The sequence below is a fragment of the Mixophyes fleayi genome, chromosome 6 (assembly GCF_038048845.1).
Source record: "Mixophyes fleayi isolate aMixFle1 chromosome 6, aMixFle1.hap1, whole genome shotgun sequence".
In the NCBI taxonomy this organism is placed as follows: domain Eukaryota; kingdom Metazoa; phylum Chordata; class Amphibia; order Anura; family Limnodynastidae; genus Mixophyes; species Mixophyes fleayi.
Window position 1 is genome coordinate 83,460,555 of NC_134407.1, and position 27,758 is coordinate 83,488,312.

The following is a 27,758-nucleotide window of genomic DNA, read 5'->3' on the forward strand; positions in this document are numbered from 1 at the left end:
ATTAGTGGCAGATCTCAAAAAGTTACCGAGCCTACAGTTGGTGCACAACTACTGTTACGCGTCAAAGCCGAGCTGCAAGATAACAGTAAGGCATTAGAGGATAATGTTTGCTCTGATTCACAAATGACAACAATCCCTGTGGAGAGTCCATCCAACAGTGGGATGTCTAATCGTGAGCATTCTGCTGATGTGTGCCTTAATAGCCCGAGTGTAGCCGGTGATACACAAATTGAGGATGCCATTTTGGAATTAGAAGAGGATGAGGGGGAGATTTGTGTAGGCGACGAGGGCGCTAATGAGGATGTTGATGAGGATGAGGTTGTTTGTGTAAGTCCTGCACCAGTGGCAGCAGTTCTGGCACGTGACAAGAAAAAGGCCATTGTCATGCCTGGGCATAAAACAAAAAAATCCACTTCCTATGTGTGGAATTATTTCTACCCAAATCCAGACAACAATTGTATAGCCATTTGTAGTGTTTGTCAAGCCACAGTCAGTCGAGGGAGGGACCTTAACCATCTTGGAACCTCGTCTATGTTACGCCATTTAATGAGAGTTCATGGCAAAGTGTTGGGAAAAGCTGAAAGTTCTTCCCAAAAAATTACAAGCACTCCATCATCAGCTAAGACCCTCCGCTCACCGACATCCCGACGGCTACAAAATACACCCACCACACCATCCTCATCAATATCCTCAGTAGCGCTTGGAGTTAGCCCGGCATCCCACTTAAGGCTGGATGACCCCTGCACTATTATTGATTCCTCTGAAGAAAACGTTAGTCCCACTGCTGCTGCTGTTGCTGCTGCTGGGGGTGAATCGTCATCCCAGAGGCAGGTCAAGAAAATGAGCAGTCCTACATTTCATCAATTAACTGTGAAACAATCATTTGTGAGGTGAAGCAAATATGACAGCAGTCACCAAGCGAATCACAGACGCCATGGCTGCAATTTTAGTGTTAGATCTGCGTCCAATCTCCACAATAAACGCAGCTGGTTTTTCACAGTTAATTGAGGTTTTGTGTCCGCGTTACAGAATTCCATCCCGACACCATTTCTCCCCTTAAAGCAATTCCACAACTATACCAAAAAGTGTGTAAAAAAGTAGAGATTGCGCTGAAAATGCCATTCTGCCCACTGTCCACTTAACCACAGATATGTGGACAAGTGGAAGTGGCCAAACCAAAGACTATATGACTGTGACAGCCCACTGGGTTGGTCATTCACCTTCACCACCTTCACCAGCAGGAACAGCAGCAGCATGTACACCACTACTTTGTCACAGGCAGGCCACTCTTTGTATCACTGGCTTCACTAACATACAGCTGACAATTTGTTACGCAAACTGAGAGATGTGATTGATGCATGGCTTATACCACTTGGACTTTCCCCAGGGTATGTCATTTCTGATAACGCCAACAGTATAGTGCGAGCATTACAGCTGGGTGATTTCCAACACATTCCCTGTTTTGCTCACACCATCAACTTGGTGGTGCAGAGCTTCCTACGAAATAACCGTGAGGTGCAGGAGATGCTTTCGGTGGCTCGTAAAATTTCAGGCCATTTCAGGCATTCAGCTACAGCATACAGGAGATTACAGCAGCTCCAAGAGCAGTTTAACTTGCCCTGCCACCAACTTAAGCAAGAGGTGGTAACTAGGTGGAATTCCACCCTGCACATGCTTCAGAGGATGGAGGAACATCGCAAAGCCATCCAAGCATATTGCACAAGCCATGACATTGGGAAAAGGAGGGGGGATGTATTTCACTCTTGCACAGTGGGGAATCCTTTCAGTGCTGTGCAAGGTGCTGAAACCATTTGAAGTTGTGACGTGTGAGGTGAGTGCAGACTCTGCTAGTTTGAGCCAAGTCATTCCTTTAATTAGACTATTGGAAAAGCAGCTTCAGAAAATGAAGGAGGAGCTGAAAGCAAGCAATTCAGCAAAGTATGTTGGCTTTGTCGATCAAGTACTTAATTCGCTTCACAATGATCCTCGAGTTATTAAGATCTTGAACTTGGATCAGTACATTTTGGCCACTGTGCTTGATCCAAGGTTTAAAACTTACATTGAGTCTTTACTTGTAAATGAACGAGATGTGAACTTTTGCAAGGAGCTATTGCTCAGCAAGTTGGCCGTTGAACTAGGCCTTGGCTTGACGACGTGTCCTCCTTCACTTTCTCAAGCTGCTGCTGCTCGTAAAAAATTAAATTTCCCAAAAAGAAGCAGGGAAGACGCAGGGGGCAGGCCAGAACAATTCAACATCTGGGCTGGTTTGAAGGATTTTTCAAAAAAATGTGTCACTTTGCCCATAGCGCCATCCAATATGAGTATAAACATGCAAAGGATGATGGAGGATTACTTTCAAGAGGTAGTTGATATGGAAATGTCAGACAGTCCCTTTCCTTACTGGGAAGAAAAGCAGGCCATTTGGAAACCCATGTACAAACTTGCTTTGCAATACCTAAGCTGCCCACCCTCCAGTGTGTACTCTGAATGAGTGTTCAGCACAGCAGGGAACTTAGTCAGTGATCGCCGTAGAAGGTTACTTCCCAAAAATGTGGAGAAAATGATGTTTATAAAAATGAACTACATCTTCCACGAGGAAGGCCTTCACCATCCAAGACATCCAAGCACTGACTGTTCTCTAATGGGGGATTCAAGCGGCGATGAATTGATAGTCTGTGATGATGACGTACACACTGATGAGGGTGAGGATGAAGCTGAAGATGATGATGATAACATCTTTTTAAAACTTTCTATGTAAGTGTAGGATGCAATCTACACCCAAAGAGGAAAGGGACTTGTGGCATTTCCATATCACGTACCGTCTTGAAAGGCTGCTGTTTGGGCAATTTATCCTTATGGGTAGGGTGTCATAGACAGAGTGACCCCAAACTGGCTTTGTCCATTTCTCTTAATATTGTACAGTCTATAATGCCTGAATTTTTTTGTATTTTCGACAAGTGGAGGGGGGCCTAGAGAGCCAGAAACCAAACTGGCTTTGTCCATTTCAATTAATATTGTACAGTCTATAACGACTGAATTTTTTTGTATTTTCGACAAGTGGAGGGGGCCTAGAGAGCCAGAAACCAAACTGGCTTTGTCCATTTCTTTACATATTGAACTATAAGTGTAGGGTGTAATATACATCCAAAGACGATGGCTGCATTGCCAATATGCATAGATGGAGAGGAAGACAATCTGTTTTGTGTGTAGAATAAATGAAGGCCTACCTACCAGGAATTAAACTGTTTTTTGGATGATTTATTACCTCTACAATTAGATTACTTATCTATGAAACAGTTGGAGCACTAAATTGGGTTATTTTAGGCCCAAAAACATTGATTTTCCAACAAAATAGCAAAATAAAACCAAACAAAACCAAATCCAAAACACGCAATGGCGGTTTTGCAAAACCAAAGCCAAAACCAAAACACGACAGTAATCCAGATCCAAAACCGAATCCAAAACCAAAACACGGGGGTCAGTGACCATCTCTACTAATTTCCCCGCTTGTATAATAGCAAAAAGTATACTCACACACCTGGAATCTTCTAGTCTCTTTATGTGATTGCTATAATAATTAAGAGAGTGTTGTTTGGGACATCTTTCTCCATATATATGTGATACTCCTTAAATTTATTAAAATAGTTCGAATTGTACAATCTTTATGTTCTACTGGTAGGTTGCAAAAGAAAATGGACTTTGCTGCATTGTGTTTGTTTAATAGCTATATTACATGTTTCATAACCATTCTATCACGCGCCGGGTGTTCAGGCAGCGCACCTGACACCCGGCAAAACTCACCTCTCATCGGCGCTCCGCTCCCCGCGCAGACCCGGCGATGACTCCAATTCTAATGCTCCCTGCTGATTGGTCCTTCCCACTGGCGGCAAGTTTAAAAGGCACCTCCTTTCTATCTTCAGTGCCCGTTCTTTTTCTTGCCTCCTGGTGATTGAAGTGGCTTCCTGATACTTTCCAGTTATCTACCTCCTTTCTGGACTGCAGAGCTGACGCTCATCTTCGGACATCTTCACTACGCTTGTCTTCAGAGCTGACGCTCATCCTCCTGAACTTTTACCACATAGTGGTCTGCAGAGCTGATGCTCACTTTACGGAACTCTCCGCCACATAGTGGCCTGCAGAGCTGACGCTCATCTTCGGACATCTTCACTACATTTGTCTTCAGAGATGACGCTCATCCTCCTTAACTTTTACCACATAGTGGTCTGCAGAGCTGACGCTCACTCTACGGAACTCTCCGCCACATAGTGGCCTGCAGAGCTGACGCTCACTTTACGGAACTCTCCGCCACATAGTGGCCTGCAGAGCTGACGCTCATCTTCGGACATCTTTACTACATTTGTCTTCAGAGCTGACGCTCATTCTCCTGAACTTTTACCACATAGTGGTCTGCAGAGCTGACGCTCATCTTTGGACATCTCCCCTACAGTTGTCTTCAGAGCTGACGCTCATTCTCCTGAACTTTACACCACACAGTGGTTTACAGAGTTACACTGATTCTGCATTATTTTCATTACCATTACTTAGTGTATCGATCATCCTTCCTACGAGACTACTGCCTGTAGTCTTCCCTGGGACTTCCGTACAGTACTCTAGTAGGGACCGCGACCTGCGAGGTGACGCCGCTAAGCCCATACCGCTTTGCGGCGGTTCCTGGTGAACACCGTCTCCTCGTTAGACTCTGTGCCCTGTTGGAGTAGTGCCAAACTGTTCGAATCTCCTGGTTTCGCTACATCTTCCGAGTCTCCTCGTAAGAACCGTGACACATTCTTTATTTGATATGTATATCTTCTCCGTTGCAAACAGGATTGGACAGGGTTCGAATGGGAGAACACTTGTCCTCCGATGACTAATCTGAGCATGTCAAACTCCCATCTGAAGGAATAGTCTGATCATTCCATTCCATACAGTTAGCCACTGATCCCCAACATAATTTGTCACAGTTTTAAATTATTATATGAAATGTTGGTGGCCTAAATATCTAAAGACCCTTTGAGTGGTGGGAGATCACTCCACCCTTAAGACAAACTAGATAATTATTTTTTTTCAAACCCTTACAGTCTAAATCTCCTAGAGTAGCGATCATCCTTGGCTCCTTAATCTATAGTAACAATTTTAGATAAAATCCTTGATGTGGAGGGATACTTCATTCTCATAGATATCAAAATCGTGCACACAAGATACAGTCTTGTGAATAGTTACTATATATATTATATATATCACTTTCCAGTATGTTTTTCGTGATATTTCCTAATAGCTTGCTCAAAGGGAGACCATGCATCTCGATGTAAGGGGAGACTTTTACATGCTGGATGACCCCACCCTAGCTAAATTCTTACCTGCATCTAGTGTACAATTCTCTACATGGAAGCAAATGCAAACAGTTAAGGCAAATCATCAACTCACGCAACTTTGGAGGCTCATGAACCTATCAGATAAATCACAGACATTTCATTCAGTGGTGCACAATTCTTTTTCCAGAATAGACTATATTCTGATAGTGAATACACTTGTTTCGCTGGTCCATGCAGAAAATATTGGGAACATCATTATCTCAGGCCATGCACTGGTGTCGACATGCGATGATATGCAGCCTTTGGCACTTCCTGGGACATTTATGTAAGTCACATGACTTAAGGGGTTCCTGGTGGAAAAAAGGATGCAATACTTGATCGATAACATTATATATTGATATAATGTGACTACATAATTAATTATGTAGTGAGGAAAATGCATGCTACCAGTCACTGCAAAATTCAATGGCTAGAACATTTCAGACTTTTATGGATTCGCCAGTGGTGAGTCCCTAGGAAGTTACACCTGAGACCGACAACTACCTGAAAGCTTTCTTCTCTCCCAAGCACAGCATAACTTGGACTACATTAAACTTAAATACTGCAAATGGTGAAACAAAACAGGGAGGCTTCTGGCCAACCTGTCAATATCCTTGAGGAAGAAAACTATTAAGCGGCAATTAAAGACCCAGCAACGGGCTTAACATACATCAAATCAAAAGATATCCAATCTATACCAGGCAGACTCTCTGAACCTTACACTGCAAGAACAAATACTAAGAAATGGTAAACTACCAAAACTTACACAAGCTCAAAGAAACGTACTTGAGGGAGACATCATAATCACAGAAATCAGTTCTATCATTTCTGGCCTTCATGCTCAATAGGCACCTGGTCCAGATGAGCTCTCTACTATAAGTTATAACAACATAGTTTAGAACCCACACTGCTGAAATACTTAACAAAATACATAGGCATAGACCCAATTATCCCTCCTTTAATGAAGCTCAGACCATATTACTTTCTAAGTCCAATAAAAAACTACATTTAGTCTCCTGATACCAGCCTATAACACTACTTAACACAAACTTCAAAATACTAACTAAGATTATGGGCAGATTTCATTTGATTCGGTCAAAACTTCTCACTGACCATTAATTAGGTTTTGTAGGGAGTCGCCAATTGGTGAAGGGAATCTGCACAGCTATTGCTGCAGTCATGGTGACTTCTCAGCAAACTCACTCAAAGAACATGCTAGACATCCTTAATGCTAGCAAAGCATTTGACAAGGTCTCATAGTCCCATCTATTCACAGTATTGGAACATACAGCTTTTGACTCCATATTTTTACAATTAGTTTAATAATTTTACTATCCCAGCTATGTCTCTCTTACTCAATAGGCGGGGTGAAGACAGACAGTCAGGGCTGCTACTTGTTCCTCTCTTGTTAACCTCTCACTAGACTCAAGCCCTTTTCAGAGGTTTGTAGAGGCCAGATTATGAGGCCCCCCACCCCTCCTTTCTTAAAAAAACAAAACATTAAAATGTACATAAAATGTATTTTAAATTTAATTTAATGCTTAACTTTATTAAAATGTTGAAATAAAATACTGTATACATATACTGATGTACTGGATTATTGGAGATTTCATATTAGAAGTGATTTTCTAGCTTTTTTTCTGCAAATGCAGTAATCAATTTGTCAAAATCCAACTTTGTGCCATGTCACAGTATTGAGCATGGCCAGCCCATTCCATCGCTCTTGCCCCATAATTTAGTGATGATAGTTTATTACGTTCTTCAGCACAATGAACATTTGTTCACCAGAAACAACAGATGCTGACAAACTGAGGAAAATGCTCAAAGCAATTGTGATGTTGGGAAACATACCAGAAGGTCCTAATTGTAGGATTTCTGTAAGAAGTTCCTTTGGCATGCTTTCCAACTTAAAGTTTTTACAATACATTAGCTTAAGGAAAATTAGTTTGTCACTGAAATCTTGGGCAAAATCTTTTTTGTATTGTTGCTGAATGTGTTCAGCTGCGGAGCACAGGTCTTTATTACTCAATTTGTTGAACTCTCCAAGAAACTTAAACAAGTTACAAATTGCTTCCAATGAAGGATATTGACAATGACAATATGCAGTCTATGGCTACATAGTAAACATTGACCCTATAGTGATTTTGGGCATTAGATTGAGTAGGTAAATGGCAATTGGTGGAGAACTCGGTTGAAATCTCAATGATTTTTGGTACAATTTTGCACTCTATAATGAGCTCATCCCAATGATAGCGCATCTGTTCAATATTTTTGATAAGACATTTGATTTTGTCCAGCTCCATGTCCAATTTAGCATTGCATGCTTCAGCAAGGAGGGTAGGTTGGTTGATCATTGTAGCTGTATCCAAAGATGACATTGGAACTAATTCAAATTTTGACAAGTACTTCTTAATGGACTGAATTTCTGATGGAGTTTGTGCAGTGAGATTGAAAATTTCAATATTTGATAAAGCGATTCTCAAAAAATGGAAATAATGTGCACCTGGTTTAACAGAATAAATACGTGCAGGCCATCTAGTTATGGATATATTATAAAGTGAAGCAGGGAGATGCTTTTTTAGAATTTACCACCATTGTGGAGAGGAACTGAGGATATTGTACATTTGTTGCACAGTTCCAAAGTAAGTAATTGCCTAGTTACAGGATTAAGTGCAGTTTTAGTGTGTAGTTTCCACAGCTGGAGAAAATGCAGCATGAGTTTTGATCAAGTAGAATTTTTTATACTCCATTTTATTTCCCAGTCATGTTAGATCCACCCACATGCTCAGACGTCACTCTCCCTCCCCTCTCTTGAAGTTCTGTCAGCCCTGTGAGAGTTGGAAAGAGACTGTAGAGATTGAGCCAGGCACACCGCTTATAAAAACATTGCAGCGGGCACCCGGCAAATGGACATTGCACCGTCCTTGTTATCACCCTGTTACCTCATTTATGCTATATACCTTTGAAAGCATGCAGTTGTTCATGTAAATAAAGGTGATATTTTAAAACTTATTATTAAAAACAAAAACTGTTGAATCTATACAAGCAGAAGAATTGTAAAAAATTTATGAAATTAACTTGCCTAACACGACAATTCTGCAATTCCTCAAGTAAACGTTGTACATCAAACAGTCCAGTTTCAGTTTCCTATTTATAAACAAGCTATTCCTTTGCGAAGTTTCAAGTCACTCACCCCGGCAAATCTCAAGGACAAGTGACAATCTCATGTGTCTTTGTCTATAGATGCATCAAGCAGAGAGAGAGCAATAAGCGCATGTGTCGCTGCATGTTATGCCAGGTTAACCAATTAAAATGTTTAGGCGCTAGGCTTCAACTTTACTTGGAAATTGCCAATTTAGCAAATGGAGATATATAAAAAAAGGTCAGAACACAAAAAAAATAAGTCTGAAAAATTTTGAGGCACCCTGCCAGTCAGAGGCCCAGGGAGCTTTCTCCCCTAGTTCCCCCCCCCCCCCCACCCATCTTGTAGGGCCTGATTAGACCTAGGGGTAAATGTATCAATGTCCGTTTTTTTCATCTCGCAGGAGATCGGCGTCTTTGCAGCTAAAATTTAAAGGGGCGATGGCTTGTAAAGGCAAGTTTGCAAAACACATTTGCAAAACTGTTTCCCTTCACTTTCGGCATAAATTTTGGAATGCACACTCACAGATTCTTGTAGGCTCTTACCTGCTAGTACATACTGTACACCGAAATGTTCCTTAACATTTTTAACAAGGCACATCTTTCTCCCCATAGATGCTTTTTGGCAAGATTCTATACCTCTCACAGTCTTAAGTTCAACATGGCAGAAGTCAATCTATATAATTGGCTATGGGGTTGTCCTTTCAATTGGAGATTTTGGTTTCACGTTAGGAGTTATGTGGAGGAATATTTGAAAAATGATGTACCCTTAACTCTAAAATGGGCAATTCTGTGAATATCACCACTAGGTCAAAGAATCACGAAAGTAGGGAAAAGACTATTACTGACTAGTAGTGCTGCTGCCCAAAAGTGATTTTACAGTTGGGGACCACCAAGCAGCCACCATTAACCTTATTCACGGACAAATTATTTAATTATTTTTGAATGGAGTGGTAGTGATGACATTCACTACAAACCAACCTGCTACATTAGCTAGAGGACAGAAAGTGGACCTCCCCTTTAAACAGCTCCCTTGTCTCAGGAGCTTGCAGCCACCTTGACAGCTTTGGCCATGCAGTTTTGTTCAGTGCATAAAGACAGACAAATGGATGGAGTTACTGCAATAAGGTTTTTCAGATAAACCATCCTTATATTAGACACAACATTCTGACCTGAATTGGAGGCATGTTTGTTTAAAAATGAGGCTTGATATGTAAAACGTGTGGTGAATATTATCTGAAAAGACTTTGTTGACTGTGCCTTTATTGGCTTCAACCTTCTCTACAAGACAGAAACATATCTTCTAGTCCTTTCACAAGATGATCAAATTTATATTTTGGTTGGCTTTGAAAAGACAACATATGATAACAGGCAAATCTTCTTGTTACAGTGATGCTAGAGTGGTTTCATGGAGCTAATTGCGCAGTTAAGATCACCCACTGGGCTCTTCACTGAAGGCAAACTGACTTTCTCCTCTCCGTGGGTGTGATATAATTCTGCACAGTTGGATACATAGCTGAGAAAAGGCTCTCTCTGCATCTGTGTGAATATTTTTCTTTCAAGCCAATTACTGTCTCTGCCTATTTAATGCAGTAAAACCAGCGTGCAGATCTGAAATATGTTATGCATTTGGACAGGGTGGGGTGTACTAGATGGCTGGAGTGACAAGCTTTAAACCCTTCTTCCCAGATTCTTTCATGTTTTGTCTCACTGAATAGAATCTCTATCAATGTGTTGGTGATAACCTCTGATAAAGATCAAAACTGACTATTTTAACAATCATTATAGGAAAGCTTTTATTAAGTAAACCGTTATGGACTATTGTATAGAATTGAAGAATTCCCCACTGCCTTACAGCTCTGTGGTCATGAGTTCAATTCCTGACCATGGCCTTATCTGTGAGGAGTTTGCATGTTCTCCCCATGCATGGGTTTCCTCCGGGTGCTCCAGTTTCCTCCCACACTCCAAAAACATACTCGTAGGTTAATTGGCTGCTAACAAATTGACCCTAGTCTGTGTGTCTGTCGGTGTGTGTGTATTAGGGAATTTAGACTGTAAGCCCCAATGGGACAGGGACTGATGTGAGTGAGTTCTCTGTACAGCGCTGCGGAATTAGTGGCGCTATATAAATAAATGATGATGATGAATATAGAATGCTACTTTTCTGGGATCTGGTGTTCCCTATGATGGTTCAAATGGTCCAGAGATGCTGGACCCCTCTCTCTTAATAGTGCTTGGCTGCTTCAAACAGGCAAAGTTGTTGTTGATGCACCTCTCTGACAACTTCCCTTATATGCAAACTAGAAGCGTACCTAGGTGCATAGTGAAAAACTCAAATCTTCAGAGGCACACTGTGCAAAAGTGTAAAATGTGACAACAAAAGTCCAACCTTTTACCACTTCACAGCTACTCATTTTATTAAATAACATGATTTATTTCTTAATAGCTGCCTTAACCTGATTTAGGGCATTTCAAGACATTATGTTAGTCATTCAGTGATTTAGGTACCCCCTAAACCATAGCACCCTAGTCAATCGCCTATGTTCTCCTAATGGTATCATCGGCCATGCATGTTTTAACAGCAGCATATTCTATGTTCCTGTGTTTTTGAGAAATCAGCCCCATAGTTATAAAGTTAGTAAAGTTAGGTAAAAAAGATACAGGTACATCACTTTCAGGCCTTCACAAATTCAAATTCTCAACCACCCCCATAATGCCCTCTGCTAAATTACAGCTGTATTCCATTTATTGCCATCACCACCTCATGTGGTAAGGAATACTTCAGGTGAGCTAACCTTATAATAAAGACAATTAAAAAAATTCTTGAGGAAGTGGTCCAACATTTATAGGAGGTTATTTAGTTAGCACACCTGCGGGTATATTTATTAAAGGGTGGTTTCGCAAAACTGCAGGATTTTGGGCGATTTTATGTACAGTTCGGAAAACATTTACTAGAGGCCAAACCACACATACAATTGCATGCTTTAAACTAGCACAGTTTGAAAACACCATCCTAATTTTTAAAAAAAATATTATTAAGAGATTTCTGCAAACAGTAGTACAAGCTGAAATGTAGTATAGTTCAAAATAATCACAATACAAGAGTTAATAAGTAAAAAACAGATATGTATTTTATATACAGTATATCTAAAAAAAATCCTAATCCTTAAACATAAGATAGATTACAATATTATTATTTTATACTTATTATAAATTATGTGCTAAAATATATTATAAAAAACTATTGATAATGTTTATTTGAGTAACTAAATATTAAAAGAAAGATTGAAAATAAATATTAGACAAGAGACAAATCAATATTCTAGGTAACACAACAGATAACCATAACACAAGAGGAACACTTATAGTAGGTCCCCTGAGGTATGTCTTAGTAAATAGAGGAGCCAATGACAACAGAAGAGTGATATGTTTGCTTAAAAATTATGATGCTGTGGAAGCTTTTTCAATAGTCTAATCATGGGCCCCAAGTGGTAGCGAATGGTTTACTGGTGTCTTTTAGTACACTAGTCATACCACCCATTGTGTGAGATTACCATTTTATACTAATTAGAGAGGAGAGCACAGAAGGGTCAGGAGATTTTCATTTGGAAGGGTTCAGACAAGTTGCTACTGAGCAAATGTGGTATATTGAATTTTTTTGAGGCACTATGAACCAGAAAGGGGTGTAAACGCACTTCCGGCAAATCTGGAATTTAGGTATTAAGATGGACCATAATTAGGGGCCTGATTCATTAAGGATCTTAACTTAAGAAACTTCTTATTTCAGTCTCCTGGACAAAACCATGTTACAATGCAAGGGGTGCAAATTAGTATTCTGTTTTGCACATAAGTTAAATACTGACTGTTTTTTCATGTAGCACACAAATACTTGATAGTTTATTTGTTCACTGAAATGTAAAGTTGATATTTGTGTGCTACATGAAAAGCAGACAGTAATTAACTTATGTGCAAAACAGAATACTAATTTGCACCCCTTGCATTGTAACATGGTTTTGTCCAGGAGACTTAAATAAGAAGTTTCTTAAGTTAAGATCCTTAATGAATCAGGCCCTAGATCTCTAACCTCTGACCAAAAAGCATGCAATTTAAGGTAGCTCCACCAAATATGTCTGAAGGTACCCATCTGACCACAGTTTCTCCAATAAAGTTTAGAAGAAGTATAGATAGTATGTAACATGGAGGGGACGATGTACCACATTTTATAAGAATTTTCTTTTATGTAATCAGGTATTGAGGATTTAGCCTTGTATAAACTTGGCCCATTCTTCGGATGGCAAAGTCACTCCCAACTTGTGCTCCCATTTAATCACCTGCATTTCACTCTCCTGGACAGAGGGGGAGACCAAAGCAATGTGCATGGTGGAAATGAGCGCATTGGAATTATAATGAAAAAGGCAAAAAGATTATAACAAAGTCACCCCAATGTTTTAACTGCTAAGTAAAAAACAAATCAATTTATTAAACCATACTTAAAGCTGCCAGAAAAATAGCCAGTTTTTTACATGGTTCTGAAAGGTGGGATAGTTGAAACTGCATGCAGTTTATGCTATCTTGCCTGACAGAATGTAAATAACTAAAAGAAAAGAAAAAGTCCCTTCCCTGCAATTTACTAAAATCCCAGCGCTACTAGGCATTGGAGGCCGTCCACTAAGAGCCTGAAAATATGTTGTTCTTGTTCCACAAATCAAAGACCGCAAAGGAGCACATGGGTCTAAAGCTCTATTAGATCCATTTTGTGCTGCGTCTATTACCTCTATAGTAGATAGAGCCTTCATTTTTCTGCCATGCTTATTCCAATCTTGGACTGTAATTACAAAAATGGTTGCACAAAGCATTTGCACTGAGGCATTACCAAAAGCATAACACAGGCATGTCTATTAGCAAGAATGTCAAATAGGTGCAACATGTCTGTATAGTTTGTGATTAGCAAATGACACTTAGAGCTAGATTTACTAAAAGGCGGTTTGGTCAAACCACCTGTTTTTGGCTATTTTTCGCCCAAACCGCTCTTAAAACAGCCAGAATTGACATTTTTCAAAACCACCACTTTACAAATCGCAATCCCAATTTTAACAATGATGAACATAGAATCCACCAGATTTACTAAGCTGGGGTTCTCAAAACCGCCACAAAACAGCCATCCAAATGGCCAAAATGAAAGAGGTGGTTGTGAGTGGCGAGATTATTGAAACTCCATGCTGTTTGAGCTATTTTGCCATTCAGAACATAAGAGGAAACATGAATCATATATACAATATTGAGGGAATCATTATTTATTTATTTATTGAGGTGCTAAATTAATTTATAATTTACTTTAAAAAAAAATTAAGGGGGCAAAATTATTGAATTATTATATTATTCTGGCACAGTGTAATGCCAAATTGTGCACAAATATAATATTATTAATAATATTAAGTGATTGCTAAGGGTGAATATTATTGTTTTAATGGTGCAATTTGGCATTACATAGTGCCACATTAATATAATAATTCAATAATTCAATAATTCCTCCTAAGTAAATTATAAATTAATCTTGAACCTTAATAAATAAATAATGATTGCCTCAATAATTTATATATAATTGATGCTTTCTCTTATGTTCTCTTATGTTCTGAATGGCAAAATAGCTCAAATAGCATGCAGTTTGCCAATCAGAGGCAAGTATTTAAAAACCTGTCTTATGGTTTGACCACTGAACCGCCGGCGATTTGTTGCGGTTTCAAACCGCCACCAAAATCGATTCTTAGTAAATCTAGCCCTTAGTGTCTCTTTAAATTAAAATCATTATTCAAGTTAAATCTGAAAGAGTTGGAAACCACAGGATTGGGTCTGTAGCGTGACGGTAATATTTCAGTATCTTTTTATCTAATAACCGGAGGGCAGGTTGAATGTTTTCATCGTAAATATTCTGTGAAATCGTTTTTTCCTGGTGAGTGTGGTTTATTTTACCACTTTGGGTTCATTGAGGTCAGTGGTCTATGAATTACTGTTTCGACACCTTCAATGTATAAAACAACGGGAATTTTTAAACCATATGGTGGTGTGGGGTCCCCATGGACAGCGCATTGTGCGCACAGACTCGTAATGTTTATAGCAATCAGGAGTTTTCAAGGACACTTTGAGAGGGTGGTTTATGACAAACTCTGTTTTATGTCTTCTCTTCTGTATTATGAGTCACATTTCTACATATAAGCACAGGCAGGTGTCTCTTCTGACTAGTGCAATAGAAGGTGACTTTAACCCTTCCATGTTTTGCATAGACATTCAGACTTGTAATTGAAGAGTTAGTTTATATAAGTGGCTTGACTGTAACAATGCAAATGCTATTTACCAAAAATTATTCTTTCATAGAGACTTATATATAAAGTGTCACCAGGTAGTACTCTCCCTAACTCTATTCATTAACAGTAAGTTTTATGCTGATCAGAAAACCTCAAGCCTACACTGATGAGCCTCTATAAGGATAAAGCTGTATGTCTATATAGCTAGAATTGTTTATCAGCACTGGAATCTGTCAATATTCAGTGAGTAAAATATTGGGTCAATGGAATCACATGTAGATGGCATCACCCAGACATCCCTTTCTGGAACAGAAGTTGTTTATTTTGTTTTGTAGATGGAATATCCTTGAACAAATCTGGAATACATGAACAAATTAATGTGCTTTGACATGCATTCCAGGGCCTTTTTATGTTATTGTGGTCAAATTCTTATTATTGAAATGCTCTGTTGTAGGAAAGTATGGATTCAATTTACATAAATACAGCACAATGTGCTACAATGGAAACAAAGCGGAAAGATAATCACAAAATCCCAGCATTTGAAATGCGGAACAATCATGCCGGTATGTAAAAGCGGTCAGCATTTATTTACCTGATTGCTATAAACACAATGGGGCTTATCCAAAAGCGCAGACAAACAGCGTATTTCTACCCATATGCAGATTCGTACACATCTCGAGATGTATCCGCCTCCACACTATCAGCATATGCTCCTTGTTTGCCACAAGTTCAAGAGGTGCAAAAGATAAGCCCCCTACCAAGCACAATTGTACATAAGTGTGAGAATGACGCAAGCCTGCATAGGCGCATGTGTGTGCACCTACTTTCTGTGCCAGCGCATAGCGATTTCACAAAAGATACGCTACACAAACTGGTCCACTCTGCATTAGCCCTATTGAGTTTTGAACTGTGTAAAATCTGTTAGCCTACCTCTCGGTATAATTGAATAGTTGAAAGCAGAACTGTGTGCCAGTTGAAATGCATAGTAGCAGATTGCCGCTCTCAGGAGAGCTAACTGTTTACGATTTCAAACATTTAAGTTCCTGAGTTGTCAAATTGTTCAGGTTGATTAAACATTGTTTTTCATTTTTTTATTGGTCAGGTCAGAATCCTATAAGAATAGGACACAAGTTAAGCCACTGTAATAATTCATTAGTCCAAGAAATATTTCTTCTGGTAGGCGTTTATAAATGGTGTTTCTTGCAAGTATTTTCTCTGTGGTCTCTTAAATCATATTTTCAAAAGTAATGTCCCAATACTGGTGTAATATTGCATTCGAGTAGGCATGGTTTAATCTACTATGCTCCACTGCTGGTGTCATGCACTCTCTATCTCATTACTCTGTCTATGCTGTGACATAAGCTTACTTCATTTCAAACCAAGGAATCTGGAATTCTGACTGAAGCATAATCTTAAGAGACAGTGAAAATTGAAGCAGAGCAAAATATTCTGTGATCTTAAATAAGGGGAGAAAGGAGCATTTGGGTGAACAAAATGTATTTTCTGAGAATTAAAAGATATAATGATTGGTGTTAGTGTTTTTAGTAAGAACAGTTGAGACTTACTAATTGCTCAGAAAACCTTGCTTCATTAATGTGCTAACATTTGTATAAAAGGCAATAGGAATCTACTCTTACTAATACTCTTCCTAAAGGTGAATCAGATATTTATATAAACTGCAAAAAAACTATAAATTAATTATAACACAACATATTTTTCTTTTATATACAATTGGGTGAACGCCTATATTGAATATGACAGAAATACATCTGAACTCCTGAATGGTACAATTCAAAATATATTTATTTAAAACATCAAAAAGCTGAAAATTACAATTTTAAATAAATTGATTCTCTACAAAAGAACCTAATTTGCAGTCATAAAATTGTGCACTTACAATGTTATGAACTGAAACTGCATACTATGTGAGTTTAGATCTATACCCGTAGACTCAATATTCAATAATGTATAAACATGCAACAAGCTAGTTTCAAAACTGGACAAGAAATATAAACAAAACACCTGCTATAAAACAGTCTGGATATGATAAATTAAGGTAACTGCCATTATGTGCTGTATTTTGTATAAAATCGCTCTGTGCATTTCCAGAAATGAACCATACACCAGAGAACACAGTAACATCCAATTCATCTTTAAGCTCAAAGGACCCTTATTACAGTATACGATTTCAGGAACGGAATGGGTAGGGGATGTAGTCAATGTACAGTAAGGGCATGCCAAGCTCAAAGGCATTCAGCATTCAGCAGCATCTGGTTCAAGCTTTGGGCATCTCTCAACTACTTTTTTTTCAGACATATCACTTGCACCAGCTACAGGGCAGGTGTAAGTGCCGATTACTAGTAATGAGGATTGCGTATGCATGCTAGAACATGTGTTTGCAATCAGAAGCAGGGTAAAAATTTATTTTTTTTAACTTTAGACCTTTATAACATCCTACTAAATAATGGCTTTTAATGGAGAATAAAATAATATACCAAAAACATTTTATTTTTTTTATTTTTTTAAATAAATAAATAACTATATATTTTATCATTAATTACTATATTATTAACAATTGAAATTTGTGCGCTCTGTTGTGACTTTATATTCCACATATGTATTGGACGTATTTTGCAGTGTTATTGTCTGCTAGACCAGAGCAGACCTAGGGCCTGATTCATTCAGGAAAGTTAAGCAAAAAATTTAGTAAGTTTTCTTACTCAGGTTTTCTGGAGAAAACCATGATGAATTGGGCCCTCTATGGGCAGTGGAATTACTTTCATCATAGGGTAACATCATTGGCTTTTTTGGTCCTTGAAGCAGGCAGGGAAAAACCTTGTGTGATAATATATATATATATATATATATATATATATATATATATATATATATTTATTTATCATCATCACCATTTATTTATATATCGCTACTGTACAAAGAACTCATTCACATCAGTTCATGCCCCATTGGAGCTTACAGTCTAAATTCCCTAACATAGAGAGAGAGAGACTAGGGTCAATTTTGATAGCAGCCAATTAACCTACCAGTATGGTTTTTGGAGTGTGGGAGGAAACTGGAGCACCCGGAGGAAACCCACGCAAACACGGGGAGAACATACAAACTCCACACAGATAAGGCCATAGTTGGGAATTGAACTCATGACCCCAGTGCTGCGAGGCAGAAGGGCTAACCACTACGCCACCATGCTGCCCAATATATATATATATATATATATATAGTATCACACAAGGTTTTCAGAGGTGTATTTATATAATCAATATTGGTAATCCACACTTGTGTGGGAGACCTGAGTTCTTGTCGGTATTTGTTTATAATTGTTTTACAGAGTTAACTTCAGGTTGTTGTTTATATTTTTTTGTCATTCTAATTAGTCTAATATGTGTCTAGATCATATTGAGTTGATATCATGTCGTTTGTATTGCAAGTTATATTTTTCAATGGGACTGCCTTCACAACACGTTTAGATTAATGTTTATTTGATTACGTTTTCTCTCATTATCTAATTTCATTTTAGCGTTGATACTCTGTTAATGATGGATGTGATTTTAAGTGTCTTCTTTTGTATTCTAGTAAAGACATGTTTTGATCTGTTCATGATTGGTATGATTCAAGAGATTACTAGTTGACAGCTGTTGGTTTTTGCTAATTAATCATGATAGAGTTTAAATACGCTCTCATTTGGGAGCTTATTCTCATTGCTGATCTGGACCTTTATTCTATTTTACTTGTCCTCTGATGAAATAGGAAACATGCAAGGATTATTACAGTTTTTGACATATTATTTTTGAGTGCTTCATTAAGGATCTGGATATTCACCCCCTTACCTGGCTACATGTAGTGGCTGTCATATTGGATTAGCGAATTCAATTGTTCAATGAAATCCCTGACCGCCATTGTGGCCAGCATTGCTGCGGAACTATTCACGGATTCCACACACTTGATTGGAATGGCACTGAGGACATTGTGTGAGATGTCATCGCAATGATAGTGTCTGGAGGGGAGAGCATGTAAGCTACGGTGAGGGATCCAAAAATCCCTCACCCACAAGGCTTTCCTCATAGGATTTAGATGGCGTTAGCTATTTGTGGACAAGATCCACAAAATCACATGAAATAGCAGTCCCCATAAAAACCTATGGGGACTGCTTTTGCGTATAATAACAGTGGGACAGCTTATAGTTATAAACAACTTCAATAGTTAATATTTCGGATATCCGCGGTGAAATTTCTACTCAAGTACATTGATAAATAGGCCCCTAAGACTTTGGCTGTTATTTGCTAATTAGTGTCAGTTTTTGGGGAGCAGTAAATATTATAAAACATAAAAGAAAGAAGGGCGGCGGCTGGTCTAAGTAAGAATACGATGGCCACAGGATATTAAAGAGAGATAAAGCTTTAGCGAGTGGTTGAGATAGCTGGAAAGTACAGCTGCCAGATGTTAAACTTTTCACAGTTGTTTCCAACGTGGGAGTTGTATGTTTCAAAGGCTGCACAGTGTGAAAATATTATGAGACAAATAAGTGTCAGTAACTGTGTTTCCCACATGTCGTCAGGGTGTTACATGTATCTCTGCAAAGGGAATTGCGAAAAGAAAGGTAAATCTTAATAGAGTCTAAATTAAATAGGAATTTTCTCCCTACTTAACAAAGCCAAAGCTATCACAGGGTATCAATGGCCATAGCCTTTGTCTCCCCATGTAAAGTACAGGAAAGTCTATTTACCATGGACAGCTGTGGTAATAGTGCCAATACTGTACTCATATTGTAGATTCTGTACACAAGACAAAATACTTTATTAGTTAAATAAAGCACTTTTTTCATATTGTAAGTATATAAAACAATATTGTTCTATTTTTTTAAATAAATAAATATGTTAAAAAAAATGTCCAAAATAACCACAGTTCCCCTGATTTTGAAACCAAATGGCTGATTAGAAAATGAAATCACTATTTTTATGGTGATTTTAATTGATTTAAAACTAAAAATAAAATGATCTTTAGTAGAGTCCCCCATGGAATATTGACAGCTGATAAAGCCAAATTAAACGTTTAGCAACATTCCCAGTTACTTGGTCAGTTTTCATTAACCTGATGCTTAGTGGAACTGTATGCTGAAACTGAGTTTCCCAGTGCTTCTCCGTGTCATGTAGGGGTGTGCACCGGCCACTTTTGGGGTTTTGGGTTCTGATTAGCTTGAGGTTTTTACGTTCTGATTTGTTTTGCCAAAACACCCCACAAAAGGTTTTGGTTCTGATTTTGGGTTTTGGGTTCTGATTTTTTTTAAAAAAAGCATAAAAAGTGCTAAAATCCATATTTTTATTTTTTTTCACTCCTACACTATTATTAACCTCAATAACATTCATTTCCACTAATTTCCAGTCTATTCTGAACACCACACACCTCACAATATTGTTTTTAGTCCAAAAGGTTGCACCGAGGTAGCTGGATGTCTAAGCTAAGCGACACAAGTGGACGGCACAAACACGATGCCCATCTAGGAGTGGCACTGCAGTGGCAGACAGGATGGCAGTTTGCAAGAGTTTGCTAGAGGTGCAAGATGGAATTGTCCTTGGGCCCTCCCACCCACCCTGATGTTGTTGAAATAGGACATTCGCACTTTAACAAACCAATCAGGAACAGTGAACGTAGTTTAATCTCTGGTACTAATATTTCTGGACTGCAGGAACAGTGAACGTAGTTTAATCTCTGGTACTAATATTTCTGGACTGCAGGAACAGTGAACGTAGTAAAATATTGCAGTACTAATATTTCTGGACTGCAGGAACAGTGAACGTATTTATATATTGCAGTACTAATATTTCTGGACTGCAGGAACAGTGAACGTATTTATATATTGCAGTACTAATATTTCTTGACTGCAGGAACAGTGAACGCTGTAAAATATTGCAGTACTAATATTTCTGGACTGCAGGAACAGTGAACGTATTTATATATTGCAGTAGAAATTTTTATAGACTTTTTTTATTTTTTATTATTTTTTTATATATTTTTTTAATTATTTTTGTATACTTTTTTTATAATTTTTAAAAATTATTTTTGTATAATTTTTGTATAATTTTTGTATAATTTTTTTTTATAACTTTTTAATAATTTTAAAATAACAATGGACTCAGCAGGACAGAGCACTGGACAAAGCACCACTGGACTGATCAGCAGGACAGAGCACACCACAAAGTAACCACTGAATTAGCAGGACAGAGTGACAGGACACAGGAGCAGGAGCACCACTACTACAACCTTCCCTGATCTGACCCCTAATTAAATGGCGGCCGCAAACGGGGAATTTATGACATCCGAGTCTCGCGAGATCCGACGCGAGACTTGGATGTCATAGCCTCTCTTTCGTTTTTTTTTCCCCAGGAAATACCCAAACAGTGCTCGGATCCCGTCGGATCCGCACTGTTCAGGTGGGCTCGGATTAGCGCAATCTCTAGTGTCATGTACTATTGAAACCACAAATGTTATTTGACCACAACATTAAAATGGCTGCAGGGAGGGGTATGAGTGGGAAGACCAAATGAGAAGTTGCAATCGCCGTAGAAGTTGCTTATTGGTCTGCACAGCCACTCCCCCGTCTCTGCTTCGCACACTAGCTTTTATTACCATTGTCTTCTTCTCACCACCCTTCATTCCATAGGTCTTCGTGAAACAGCGCTCTCCTGGCTTGCCTCCTACCTCTCTGGCCACTCTTTTAGTGTGTCTGCTTCTGGTTCTTCCTCTGCCCTTCTTAAACCGCTTATAGTGGACCACATACAATACCATCTTTTACCTTTACCAGAGTAAACTTACAAACTATAATAAAGACACAGAGACTTGAATTGCGTTTGAAAGATCAGGAATTTATTAAAGGCGAACCTGCTGGGGAAAATTGGTGGCCAATATAAACAGACCAATCAGCATTCAGGCCACACCTACCAGCTGTAAATTCTGTCCAAACTAATTTGGACCCAACTAGGCGTAAAATGCCAAACTCCCCCATTTGGCATATTAGCTGAGGCCCGCCCGCCTAAGCGGAGCTCCTTAACCCCGAGGGGCTATTCTGACTAATTGCCCAATCCCTTTAAGGGGAGAGTGCCTACCACGCCTTAAATGTAACAAAATGGCCGCTGATTGGGCTGCTTACCGCCACAGCTAAGGTTCCCCACCAGGAACCGCAGCCCGCCACCAACTGACCTCTCATAGCCAAACAAGAAAACCAAAAATCTGCTCTATAAAGTATGCCATACCCAAATCAGACAAGTGCACACCATCGGGCCTATAGTACTGTGTCACAACAGCCCTTATGGAAGGATAACTAATGCAACCACCGCCTACTTCCTGAAAGATTTTCCGCACCGCCCGATTTACCTTTCCACGAGCTTTCTCAATACTAGCTGGCTTAACCGCCCCTCTCCAATTGCGCCTAGGGATAATGTCGGACCAAACTAGTTGAACTGTTGGCCAATGTAACTTAATGGCCCCGACATCGGATTTTATCTGCTCAATGAGCTCTAAACTGGACCACTTACCCAGGTCATTCCCCCCAAGGTGAATAATAAGTTCTGAAGGGCGCCCAAACCTACTCTCGTTGTCTTTTAGGATATTCAACAGAGATGCCCAACGCATTCCCCTAACACCTATCCATCTTACTGACTCTGCCCGGGAGAATTTGCTCAAATCATGAGCCGGGCCGCTCCTACCGGCCCAAAAAATAAATGAATGGCCGATCAAACAAATATTCCTCCCATCCTGACGTGCACCTGCAACATGGAGTAATAATGCATGTAAATGAAATGACAAAGCATAATATAATTAATACGGAAAAACAAAAATTTACCACATTCGCGTATGACGCAGGATGACCCATGCGGAGGTAAAACCAGAAACCCCGGGGTGCCACCGCCAATCAGGCCCCCGGAGAAAAGAAATGGCAAAACCCTCCGCGCTCCCTTTCAACAAGGTAAGCAACGCAACGTCATGGGTCAGCCTTACTACATCGCACTGTCTAAGCCTATAGCGCCACAGCTGGCCTCACATACCTCTTAAAACACTTAGACCTTCATCTACCCAAAGCCATAATGCTCTGTTCAGACACACCTCCTTCCGCTGCTACCGTAGCTGCCCCTATCCTAAAGAAATGCATCCCATAGTCCGCTGCACTCAAACCAAGCTTAACCACTCAACTCTTGAATACTGCTGAAAACTTCGTAAGGGGAAGACCTTCACTATGTCTAAGCCAATGACCTCCGGGAGCAGGAGACCTATCCCTGTACAATCTTGTCAAATCTACTGGACAAACTGCTGTATCCTGGTTCCGCTGCAAAGTGACCCACTTCCCCCTACCCAATGAATCAGTCTTCGGTCTATGAATTTTACAAGCAATACTCTCATCTTGTACCACAATATTCCTAAACAGCAAGCCCGAATTAACTGCCGTCCTAGACGAGGCTACCAACTCACCTATTCTAAAAGCCCAGAAGAAAGCCATAATGAACGCCAGCCGAAACAAAACTGCCTCAAACTCATCCGTCGCCACAACCGTGATAACATTCAAAAGGTTCACTAACATTCTCTTATCAATCGGTCTACGTTTATCCTCTAACGGGGGGAAATTCTAGCCCAACCTCTTAAAACCTTGCGCACCAATGCCTGTTTGGTAACATCCCGACTAACTGTAATCTGCAGAAAAAAACGAAATACCAGCCAAAGCAGACACCATATATGTTTTAGATCTACCCGCCTGAAAACAATGCCACACATATGCAAGCATGCACTGTCGCCTCGTCTTACCTCGAGCCTCATCAGATCCACAAAACCCCTCCCAGGACGACCAAGCCTCCCGATATTTCTTCAACGTCCCAGGTGCAACCGAACATCTAGCAAGCTCTTCTATGCCGGCCTTATAATCTGCCAGACAAAATCGGGGCATGAAACACCAGACAAATTCGCATGAGGGGCTAACAAACAAGACTTATTCCAATCAAACCTAGACAAAGCATCCGCAATACTGTTATCTACCCCAGGTACATGCCTTGCCCTTAAAGTAATGTTAAGAGTCAGACATCTATAAACCAGATGTCTCAACAGCCTCAGAGCTGGCAGGGAAATGGCCCTCTGATTATTAATAGCATGTACTACCCCCAAATTGTCACACCAGAATGATATACTTCTATTAAGCACACCAACACCCCACAACTCGATAGCTACAATGATGGGGAACAACTCTAGCAGCAAGAGATTCCTCGTGAGGCCCTCCTGACGCCAAGTACCTGGCCAAGCTGCTGCACACCACTCCCCATCCAGGTAAGCCCCAAACCCGGAAGACCCAGCAGCATCAGTAAACAATTGCAACTCCACGTTATTGGCACCAGGCAGGGGCCACAAGCAAACTCCATTAAAACGTTCCAAAAACACATAGCCAAATCATCCCTAATCTCCTTGGACATTCTCACAAAATGCCTTGCCTTTGTAATGCCAACCGTAGCCCTCTCTAGCTTCCGACAAAAAACCCTCCCCATGGGAATGACTCTACAGGCGAAATTAAAAAGACCAAGCAGCGACTGCACCTGCCTCAACTGCCCTTTACACTCACCCTGAACCATCTCATTTACTCCCCTCAGCTTAGCCACCTTCTCTGCTGGAAGCCTACAACAACCCGCAACCGTGTCAATCTCAATGCCTAGGTATGACAATCTCACAGTCGGGCCTTCCGACTTGTCCGCTGCCACCAGAACTCCCATTACTCTAAACAGCGCCTGAGCAGAAAACAACAAATCCTGACACACTGCCGTACCTGCTGGACCAATGAACAGAAAATCATCAAGGTAGTGGGCCACACCCTGATGCCCAGACCCGGCCACAACACACCAGTGGAGAAAAGTGCTAAAACATTCAAAAAACGCACATGACACCGAACACCCAATAGGTAAACATTTATCCACGTAAAACCCCTCTGACAACCGAAAACCCATATACCGAAATGAAGAAGGATGCAGGGGCAACAACCTAAAAGCCGACTCAATGTCCAATTTGGCTAACAGCGCACCCGCGCCACATTGCTGCACCAACGACAAGGTATCCTCAAAAGACTGGACATTCAGACTCTGCAATCGCATCATTCACAGATGTGCCCTGCGGGTGAGATAAATGCTGGATTAGTCGAAACTTCCCCACCTCCTTCTTTGGCAGCACTCCCACCGAGGAAAAGAACTAAATCCTGAATCGGGGGAACCGAAAAGGGGCCACACATTCTGCCCAAAGAACCTCCTTACACACTTTATCGTGCACTACCATCGGTAATTCCGAAGCCGATTTCAAATTCCGGGGCGTACCAGTCTGCACCACACCTGTCACCGGCAATATGAACCCAACATTGAAACCATTCCATAAAAACTCAGCAGCCCTCCTGTCAGGGTACCACACCAGCCATTTCCCAAGCTCGACCAATACAATGGGCGATGCCGCCTTACCGAGTCGCGCCTCCAGTGGCGGCTTTATCAGTAGTGGCAGGACCGTTCCTCCTGGGGCACTCCCTCCTTGGGTGACTCCCACTGCAGCCTGAACACACATGTCTGAATCTGCAGGCCGCACCTCTCTCACATTGGCCCCCGTTGAAAGCAAAACACTTCCCTCGAAAGGGCTGACTAAACCGCACCAGGGGCTGCCTCTGTCTTGCCTCACCCACATCAGTACCAGCCATCCTCGGCTGGGTCACATCCAACCATACCTCCACATCCTTAAACCCAAAATTCATCAATGACATTCCATCTTGCTTCCTCCGGAAGGTCTCATCGTACCGCCTCCACATAATACCCCTGGATCGGGTAAACATCCCTTGTATTAAGTATATATACTTAATCACGCTCATGTGCTCAGCTGGCCTGGTTTCTAGATAACATGCAGCAAAAACTATGAAGCCCTCCAACCAACTCTGAAAACTCCGATATGCTTCCTCTCCCATGCCAGAGCGTGACCGTGCTGCTATTAAGCCATCCTTAGCCTTTTTCGTGATGGCAAACATGTCCACAAAACGACCAGCGCATATCTTACTGCGCACACTGCTCCTGATATCACTGAGGACCGCTGTATTAGCACAGCGCACAACATCACCTCCTGAGGCCCCCCGCCTCCAACCTCCGCCCTACGGCGGGAACTCTGTAATTTCCTCCTCAGGAGCCTCACCAACTTTGCGTCTGCTCTCTCAGACCTGGCCGAAACCTCACTCTCAGAGGCTGAAGAACTTAAATCGGAGCTAGAACCAGACCCCCCGCTGGCATGCTCACCGATTACACGGCCACCTCCTTCCACACCAGATGATGGGCCCACCATGGCCAATGATGCGGCTTCCGTAGAAGAAGCACGCCCAGATCTCCGACCCAATCTCACACGCCCCGGCAGACCTGCAGACGGTGGAACAGAAGAAGAGCCCTCCGGCCTGGGACCCCCGGTTCCCGCACTCACGGGCAGTGCCAAACTCTGATCGCTAACACTCTGGCTAGATGACACCACTGCACTTGCCTCCCGACTCCGTGCACTTGTTGCCGCCGTGCAGGGAACGACCCAAAGACCGGCCGGGGAGGACGCTGCACCCTGCCCCGAAACCGGCCCCCCAGATGTCAGCTGCACGTCGCTAGGCCCTAACAGCACTGCCGGTGAGGAAACGGGAACCTGAGGCCCCTCCGATCCTGCCGCCACTAGGGTGACGGCCCCTGTTGAAGAAGCACTTGACATTAACACAACATTACCCGGACAGCTGGGACCCGAGAAATACGGTCCATAAGACGAAGGAGGAGGAAGATAAGGCAGGGCAAACCCCCAAGGTGGGTATGAGTATGGAAAAGGAAAATTCGGAAATCCTTGACCCTGCGGCCCCCTGACCGAACCAGACCCTTGCCACTGCAAGGGAAACTGATGGAAACCTGTTGTTGGCACCTGACCCGGCCCATACCCCATAGCCCATGAAGGATAATAACCAGCCCTGGGGGGGCCAGACATAAATGTGTGCCCCATAGATGCTCCTGGGTCGCGCCTGGGAGGAAAAGGCATGTGTCCCCCCGGATATAAAGCGCCCGTCCCCTTTGAACTAACCGTATCTAGACTCTGTGTGGCACACACTGCAGCAACTGGAGGGGGAATGGGCAATGAAACAGAAACGGGACTAGGGAATCAGGGAGGAGGGGGGGGAGGAGAATTTTAAAGAAACCCCAGGGTGGATGAGGGCCCCAGAGGAGGGCAGAGGGGGGGGAGATGAAAGAAGAAAATGCTGAGGCTGGGACAAGGAAGTGGAAGGGACCTGAATGGGACTGGATGCAAAGAGGGGGGGGAAGGGGGCTGAAACAAGCGCTGTTTGATGGGGGGAACTGCTAGGGGGAAAAGGTACAGTGGCCTGAGAAAACGCTGCAGCAGGGGACTGCTGACAGCCAGAAGTTATGGTGGGGGGGTGGTTTATAACATTTCCAGCCCCCTGGAGAAAAACGGCAGAGCCTGCAGCCTCTCCCCCCTCCGCAGCAAGGACCACTTGGTCCCCGGCGGGGGGAGGATCAACAGAAGCCAGGAAAACATTGGTGGCAGCGGTGGAACTGACGGGCGCTCGGTGGGCGCCCGATACTACAATGGCCGCTGGGACCCCTGCACCTGATAGCGCATGCGCGGATGAACACGCACGCCGCCGGCCGTGCGCACGCCTCCGCGCATGCGCAGAAACCTTTTTCGCCGCCGCAATCGCGGCGGATGTACCTGGCCTGCCGGCTCCCATCCCGGAGGGTGGGGGGCGAGGAGAACAGTCTGCGGTGAGTCCCGGAGCTGGGCTCGCCGCTTGGGGAGAGGAGCAGAGGAAAGGGAAGCCTCAATAAGGCGATGGGGGGGGACCCGGACCCGTTTAGCATGGAGCATGTTGAAAGCCTGGGAAAAGGGGGGAGAGAGGATAGAAAGGCAAGAAGGAGTGGGG